This window comes from Panulirus ornatus, chromosome 12 (genome assembly GCF_036320965.1).
Source record: "Panulirus ornatus isolate Po-2019 chromosome 12, ASM3632096v1, whole genome shotgun sequence".
Classification (NCBI taxonomy): Eukaryota; Metazoa; Arthropoda; class Malacostraca; order Decapoda; family Palinuridae; genus Panulirus; species Panulirus ornatus.
The window spans coordinates 20,882,022-20,891,235 of NC_092235.1; positions in this window are offsets into that span (position 1 = coordinate 20,882,022).

The following is a 9,214-nucleotide window of genomic DNA, read 5'->3' on the forward strand; positions in this document are numbered from 1 at the left end:
CTTTATAATCATAGAGTCTTTTAATCTTCTGTACGCTGACTGCATTTACGAATGCGTTATTCGTCTTCCCAATTCATCCACTCGTCATACACTGTATAAGAACTCATTTGTGTGTGTATATATATATATATATATATATATATATATATATATATATATATATATATATATATATATATATTAAATATTCAGACCTGGTTTAGAATATAAGTGAAAGCTGTGATCAAATCACCTCTTGCTCCTCTCTCTCTCTCTCTCTCTCTCTCTCTCTCTCTCTCTCTCTCTCTCTCTCTCTCTCTCTCTCTCTCTCTTCCATGGGGTACTGTCGTAGTCAAACGAAGATACGTCTCCATCACGTCCCAATCTATTCATGATGGCCTTTGTGTTCATCATCTCGAGGTTCTTTTTGACTCTTCGTCTCTTGGTGTCCTTTCTCCCTAGGGAGTGGTTCGGCGTAAGGCCACTAGAGGGGTAAACCCCCCCCCACCACCTTCCACCCTCCAAGAATGCCCCCCCACCCTCAACAAATGCCTCCAACGGTGTTCTGAAGTTCCTCTTCACGAAAAGAGAGAGGCAGCTGGGAGGGTGGGTCTTACACAAGCCACGTCTTACGAGTGTAGACTCGACTCCCACAAAAGAATTATAAATCAAGTCTAAAACAACATTTGTAAACATGCAAGATAATGATAAATATTAAATAGTAATAGAAATGAGGATTTTAGAACTGAATACGTCAGGAGACGTTGTATATAAACGTTACGAATGAATAATGATAACCTGAAAATTGATCTCCGAAAACCCTGGGTAAAACGTGGAAACTTCGTGATAAATATTATGCAAATATACAAGCGAGACGAAATGAGATGTTAGGGGAGTATGGCACAGGTATTGAGAGGGTAGAGGGTGAGGAACTGAATGGCTTTTAAATGGGGGAAGTGAATGGTGCGTATGATGAGTAGAGAAGAGGGGCTCGCGCCATGATTTAGAGGGAAGGGAAGCACAGGATGAGAAGAAAGGAAGACACGACCATGTTAAGGAAGGTGTAGTAAGGACGCTTAAAAGCAGGCACGCAATTTTGACCTACAGTGGCGAACGTACGTTTAAAAGAGTTTAAAATAAAGGCACTTCCTTTTTATCTAAATGTATATTAGGAGGAATAAGGGAGAGGAGAGAGAGAGAGAGAGATAAAGGACACCTCCATTACGGACTTGGAGTTGTGCTAATGCGTTTTACGCCCGCCAGCCCAGGCACGTTTCAGACGCTGCCGAGCGCTTGGGGGTAAGCGACGGGGAAAGAGGAAGTGTCGTACAGTAAACTGTGTGAGACATGGGTTGCCAACAATATGCTCAGTAATGAGACGCCGGGAGAAAGAACTTCCTTTGCCTGCACTTAACGCTTGCCAGCACACAGACACACACACACACACACACACACACACACACACACACACACACACACGGACGGGAAAATTAACATGTCCACAAGGCCCGAGGTAGTGTGTGTGTGTGTGTGTGTGTGTGTGTGTGTGTGTGAAGAGGGAGAGAGCAAGACAGTGTCATGGTGTATATTAAGATGAAAATGATAAGAAAAAGAGGATTACAGTGTCATACAACACCGCTAAAAGTATAGCTGATTTGTCCGTCTGTCTATTGTGTGTCTGTCTGTCTATCTGTTTATCTATCTATCTATCTATCTGTCTATCTCTCTCTCTCTCTCTCTCTCTCTCTCTCTCTCTCTCTCTCTCTCTCTATATATATATATATATATATATATATATATATATATATATATATATATATATATATATATATATATATCCCCTCGAGTGAGCGAGTTAATGGCCATACGCGTATGCAGTAGACACTTTACACTTACAAGTGGACTCCTTAAGTAGAAGTGTACTTGTTTGTGGACCTTCAACGCGTCGCGTCAAGTGCCCTTGTGCCAGGGAGACCCCCCTCCCCCCCCCCACACACACCTCACAACGCCTCATGAACTTCCTCATAAATCCACAGGGCGGGAGAATGGCACCAGAATGAGGCTCTTGAACCCCCACAATTTTGAACGCTCACAGTCTTGAACGCCCACGTCCTTGAACGCCCATACTCTTAAACCCATTCTTGAACCCCCACGCTCTTGAACCCAACACTCTTGAACCCACACACTCTTGAACCCCCACACTCTTGAACCCCTAAACTCTTGAAACCCCACACTCTTAAACCCCCCACTACACTCTTGAACCTCCACATTCTTGAACCCCCACTACACTCTTGAACCCCCACACTCTTGAAACCCCACACTTGAACCCACACTACACTCTTGAACCCCCACTACACTCTTGAACCCCCACACTCTTGAAACCCCACACTTGAACCCACACTACACTCTTGAACCCCCACTACACTCTTGAACCCCCACTACACTCTTGAACCCCCACTACACTCTTGAACCCCCCACTACACTCTTGAACCCCCACTACACTCTTGAACCCCCACTACACTCTTGAACCCCACACTCTTGAAACCCCACACTTGAACCCACACTACACTCTTGAACCCCCACTACACTCTTGAACCCCCACACTCTTGAAACCCCACACTTGAACCCACACTACACTCTTGAACCCCCACTACACTCTTGAACCCCCACTACACTCTTGAACCCCCACTACACTCTTGAACCCCCCCCACTACACTCTTGAACCCCCACTACACTCTTGAACCCCCACTACACTCTTGAACCCCCCACTACACTCTTGAACCCCCCACTACACTCTTGAACCCCCACACTTGAACCCCCACACACTCTTGAACCCCCAAACTCTTGAACCCCCCACACACTCTTGAACCCCCCCCACAGTTTTGAACGCCGTGCCGTCGCGCCAGGCCCTTCGTCACCCTGCGTTCTGGCCCGCCTTCAATATTGCGAGTTTCCTTCAGATTAAAAGACTGAAGAAATGACCCGTCGGAGAAATGGGTGTGTGGGTATTACGTGTCTTGTCTGGGATATGGAGGGAATGGGGGAGAAATGAGGAAGGGGGAGGGTTAAAATATGAGGGAGGTGGGTGGGTGGGTTGTGGTGGGTTGTGGGTTTGTGTGTGTGTGTGTGTGTGCTCTCTGGTTTCTCATAACTGCCTCATGTCTCCTGTATAGAGAGCTGCGAATATTAGAATGTATTCCTCATGTCTCTCTCTCTATCAAGCTTAAGAATATTGAAGTATATTCCTTTCTTTTTTTTTCTTCTATGATGTTAAATATCGCTTCTCTGCGGTAAACCATAAAAAATAGAGTACTCTACCTCTTTGTGGCTGGGATGTAAACCTACGAATTTCAGCCCCATCGTCCCTTTTAGTCTACCTTGATACGCAGGTTCGTGGTAAACTCTGATCTCTATATGTTCTCTGGTAAACTGGTCTTTATACGTTCTCTGGTAAACTGTTCTTTATATGTTCATAATAAACTCTGTTCTCTACATGTTCCCTGGTAAACTCTGTTCTCTATATGTTTTCTGGTAAACTCTGTTCTCTATATGTTTTCTGGTAAACTCTGTTCTCTATACGTTCTCTGGTAAACTCTGTTCTCTATACGTTCTCTGGTAAACTCTGTTCTCTATATGTTCTCTGGTAAACTCTGTTCTCTATACGTTCTCTGGTAAACTCTCTTCTCTATGATTTCTCTGGTAAACTCTCTTCACTACGTGTTCTCTGGTAAACTCTCTTCTCTATACGTTCTCTGGTAAACTCTCTTCTCTACGTGTTCTCTGGTAAACTCTCTTCTCTATACGTTCTCTGGTAAACTCCGTTCTCTACATGTTCTCTGGTAAACTCTCTTCTCTATACGTTCTCTGGTAAACTCTCTTCTCTACGTGTTCTCTGGTAAACTCTCTTCTCTATACGTTCTCTGGTAAACTCTGTTCTCTACATGTTCTCTGGTAAACTCTGTTCTCTACATATTCTCTGGTCAACTCCGTTCTCTACATATTCTCTGGTAAATTCTGTTCTCTACATGTTCTCTGGTAAACTCTGTTCTCTGTATGTTCTAACATTGTGTACTGAGCCCCTGTCACCACCGTGTTCAAGATGACCTTCACGGTTCTTTCGCTTATAGAACTGGTCTCTATAGAGTCTGAGTTAGATATTCTAACAAACACATCTTAGGATGCGTTTTCTAAGCTCTGAAGCTGATGTGGCTTAAGCTTTCATGTTTGGGTTTGCCCTAAGGTCTATAGCTAGCGTTTTCCCTAGCGTTCAAGCTGAAATGTCTCAAGCTTGCGTTTTCCCAAGCGTTGAAGCTGAAATGTCTCAAGCTAGCGTTTTAACTAGCGTTCAAGCTGAATTGTCTCAAGCTAGCGTTTTAACTAGCGTTCAAGCTGAAATGTCTCAAGCTAGCGTTTTAACTAGCGTTCAAGCTGAATTGTTTCAAGCTAGCGTTTTAACTAGCGTTCAAGCTGAAATGTTTCAAGCTAGCGTTTTAACTAGCGTTCAAGCTGAAATGTCTCAAGCTAGCGTTTTAACTAGCGTTCAAGCTGAAATGTCTCAAGCTTGCGTTTTCCCTAGCGTTCAAGCTGAAATGTCTCAAGCTTGCGTTTTCCCTAGCGTTCAAGCTGAATTGTCTCAAGCTAGCGTTTTAACTAGCGTTCAAGCTGAATTGTCTCAAGCTTGCGTTTTCCCTAGCGTTCAAGCTGAAATGTCTCAAGCTAGCATTTTAACTAGCGTTCAAGCTGAATTGTCTCAAGCTAGTAAGGGGACATGTCCCAAGCTTTGGAAGCTAGTGTTTTCCAGGCGTTCAAGCTGACGTATCGCAGACTCAGAAGCTGACGTGGTCAAAGCTTTGAAGCTCAGCGGTTTGTCTCATGGTTTCCAGTCGGTGTTTCTCAAGCTTTGAAACAGGTATTTCCTTAGATTTAAAGCTGGTGTGTCCCCAAGCTTTTAAGTTAGTATGTTCCAAGCTTTCAAGGTTGGTGCGTCTCAAGCTTTGAAACTGGCTTTTGTCAAGCTTTGAAGGTGGTGTCTTCCAAGCTTGGAAGACTGGTGTCTTCCAAGCTTTCAAGCTGATATAGGCCCAAGCTTTCAGGCTGATATATTCCAGGCTTTCAAGTCGACGCGCTCCAAGCTTTCAGACTGGCATGTCTCAAGCTTTCCCATCCGTTTAAAAGCTTACACGAGCCAAGCTTCCGAAATAGCTGCAGTATCAGCCACTGAACTAGCTGTAGTACCAGCCACTGAACTAGCTGTAGTATCAGCCACTGAACTAGCTGTAGTACCAGCCACTGAACTAGCTGTAGTACCAGCCACTGAACTAGCTGTAGTATCAGCCACTGAACTAGCTGTAGTATCAGCCACTGAACTAGCTGTAGTATCAGCCACTGAACTAGCTGTAGTATCAGCCACTGAACTAGCTGTAGTATCAGCCACTGAACTAGCTGTAGTATCAGCCACTGAACTAGCTGTAGTATCAGCCACTGAACTAGCTGTAGTACCAGCCACTGAACTAGCTGTAGTATCAGCCACTGAACTAGCTGTAGTATCAGCCACTGAACTAGCTGTAGTATCAGCCACTGAACTAGCTGTAGTATCAGCCACTGAACTAGCTGTAGTATCAGCCAACTGAACTAGCTGTAGTATCAGCCACTGAACTAGCTGTAGTATCAGCCACTGAACTAGCTGTAGTATCAGCCACTGAACTAGCTGTAGTACCAGCCACTGAACTAGCTGTAGTACCAGCCACTGAACTAGCTGTAGTACCAGCCACTGAACTAGCTGTAGTATCAGCCACTGAACTAGCTGTAGTATCAGCCACTGAACTAGCTGTAGTATCAGCCACTGAACTAGCTGTAGTACCAGCCACTGAACTAGCTGTAGTACCAGCCACTGAACTAGCTGTAGTATCAGCCACTGAACTAGCTGTAGTATCAGCCACTGAACTAGCTGTAGTATCAGCCACTGAACTAGCTGTAGTATCAGCCACTGAACTAGCTGTAGTATCAGCCACTGAACTAGCTGTAGTATCAGCCACTGAACTAGCTGTAGTATCAGCCACTGAACTAGCTGTAGTATCAGCCACTGAACTAGCTGTAGTATCAGCCACTGAACTAGCTGTAGTACAGCCACTGAACTAGCTGTAGTATCAGCCACTGAACTAGCTGTAGTATCAGCCACTGAACTAGCTGTAGTATCAGCCACTGAACTAGCTGTAGTATCAGCCACTGAACTAGCTGTAGTATCAGCCACTGAACTAGCTGTAGTATCAGCCAACTGAACTAGCTGTAGTATCAGCCACTGAACTAGCTGTAGTATCAGCCACTGAACTAGCTGTAGTATCAGCCACTGAACTAGCTGTAGTACCAGCCACTGAACTAGCTGTAGTACCAGCCACTGAACTAGCTGTAGTACAGCCACTGAACTAGCTGTAGTACAGCCACTGAACTAGCTGTAGTACCAGCCACTGAACTAGCTGTGTACCAGCATGATGCGTAGTACAGCCGACTGGCAGTATCGCATGAACAGCTGTAGTTCGCCATGAGTAGTACCGCCCTGACGCGTAGTACCAGCAGACTACTGTGTACAGTCATGAATAGTGTATTCACATGACTAGCTGTTATGCACAACTGTGTTACGCATGATAGTTAGTTCAGCCACTGAATACTGTGATCACCATGAAAGCTGTGTATGCTGACTGCTGAGTTCAGCCATGATAGCGTGTATACCATGATCTTAGTATAGCACGAAAGCGAAGTTCAGCCACTGAATAGGTGTCGCAGACTGTGTGTACGCACTGATGCTGGTAAGCTACTGTAGTAAGGCATGATTGTGTACCCTGAACTAGCGAGTCCGCATGAAGCTATACCGCCATGACTGCTTAGTTCGCCACTGACTAGCTGTAGTGTCCCTGACTAGCTGTGTCAGCATGACTAGCTGTAGTACGCAATACTGTAGTTAGCAACTGACGCGTATATCAGCCAGATAGCTGTAGATCGATGACTGCTGTATCAGCCAATGACTCGTGAAAATTCAGAGAGCGGCGTGGCAACATGGAATCCTCTTAGTAAACAGATCATATCGTGGGGGTGGTGTGGTGGTTGGATCACCAACGAACTCGTGAAAACTTAGAGAGCGAGGTGTGCCAAATGATGGAAGTTCCCACTCACTTAGTAAAACAGATGCCCACAATCAGTTCACGTCTTCGAGCACGATGGAGTGGGGTTGTGGGGTTGGGGTTGTGGGGTGGGGGGGACCCCCCCCCTCCTTCGTACTTCAGCCTCATACAGCGAAATTACGTCACGTCTCTTTCCCTTCCGCTGGGCGAAGCAATTCCTAACCCCGTTCAGAAATGGGGGTCGTGTGTAACTTCTTTGAATGAGTTATAAAATTCAGCTCTCCGGTTCGCGTAATTTCTCCCGCAAAAGTGAGTTTTCTCTCTTTTTTCTCTTTTCTCTCTCTCTCTCTCTCTCTCTCTCTCTCTCTCTCTCTCTCTCTCTCTCTCTCTCTCTCTCTCTCTCTCTCTCTTACGATATCGTAAAGTGAGGGATGGCTGTATAGTGCGACCCGTCTGGCAATTTTCCTTTTTTTTTTTTTCTCTCCTCGCAATTCGAAGGAGTTGGTACATGGCGTGGATCTGATATGGACTCGATAGCTTTATCAGCACACACACACACACACACACACACACACACACACACACACACACACACACACACACACGCACAGGGGGCGCGCCATGGACTACATTATCAACATCAAAAGTGGATTTAGTGATTATTGTTACTTCAGATTTCACGTTTGATTGTCTTTATGTATGCTTAATGTCAATCTTATCTTGTTGTTGTGGTCAATAAACTATCTATCTATCTATCTATCTATCTATCTATGTATCTATCTATCTATTTATCTATCTGTCTATCTATCTGTGCCTCCCTCGCATCCCATCCCACATCGTAGCTCACAAGGTCTGGGGGAGGAACTTGACGTCCCACAAAGCCCTCTTGGCACTCGGGTTGCCTCTCATGGGCGGCGTGGATGCCTGAGATAGTGTGTGTGTGTGTGTGGGTGTGTGGGGTGGGTGTGTGGGTGGGTGGGTGTGTGTGGGGTGGGTGGGTGTGTGGGTGGGTGGTTGTGTGGGTGGGTGGGTTTGTTTACCCATCGCTGGCTCACGCCGAAGCCAGTGTGCCAACAGGTGCTGCCGGCGATCATCTTAGTCAGCGATCATCTTAGTCAGCGATCATCTTAGTCAGCGATCATCTTAGTCAGCGATCAGACTTATCCGATCCCCCGACGTAACTTAGCTAAAGTTAGGGTATAGATTCGCCCCTATTCTACACACACACACACACACACACACACACACACACACACGGAGGGACACCTCACCTGAATGTTTCTGCTGATGATGCCGAGGTCATGAGAGAGTTAAAAAAAAAAACAAAAAGCGAGATGGACTGCACCACCTTGCAAGGGCACGTAAACAGAATCCAAAGTCGGGGGGAGAGTCTGATGCATGGTTAATGGGATCGAACCCGAGTCTCTGCGAAGCAATGAGGATTGGATCCAGTAAAATAACGCCTCGAGATGAGATAGTATGTGACCGTTAATAAGTTACAGGAACGTGTGTGTGTGTGTGTGTGTGTGTGTGTGTGTGTGTGTGTGTGTGGAATTGAACTCGTCCCTAACCTGACGCCAGAGTCCCTCCTTGGGAAGGTAATTAGAACAGCGTTCAAGTTCATGGATGAGGCAGTATGTTCAGCGAGAGGTTCACGTATCCTTCCTTCGTCAGGCCAAGATTAGAATACGCTTCTCAAAAAGATCCAGAAGCGTAAAAGAGATCATAGAGAAGGTCCAGAAGAAGGGCATCAAAGGCTACAGGCCTATATATATATATATATATATATATATATATATATATATATATATATATATATATATATGTTTACGAATATTTACAGGGTTTTTTCCTTCGTAATGAGTCGAGTCACACAACTTCGTTTCGTGTGTTTCGTGAATTCGTGCCGTTTGTCTACGTTTTCGTCCGGGGGAGGAGAGAGGGAAGGGAGAAGGGGGGGGGGGGGTAAGGGAGGACCCGGACGAGAACGCTGTATCCTCCTCCACCTCTCCCTCCACCTCCCCTCCTCCCCTCCCCCCCTCCCTCCCCCAGTTTATCTTCGTCGTCCGGACTATCGATCCGGTGAGCTGTTCTTCCCCTCCCTCCTCCCTCCCCTTCCC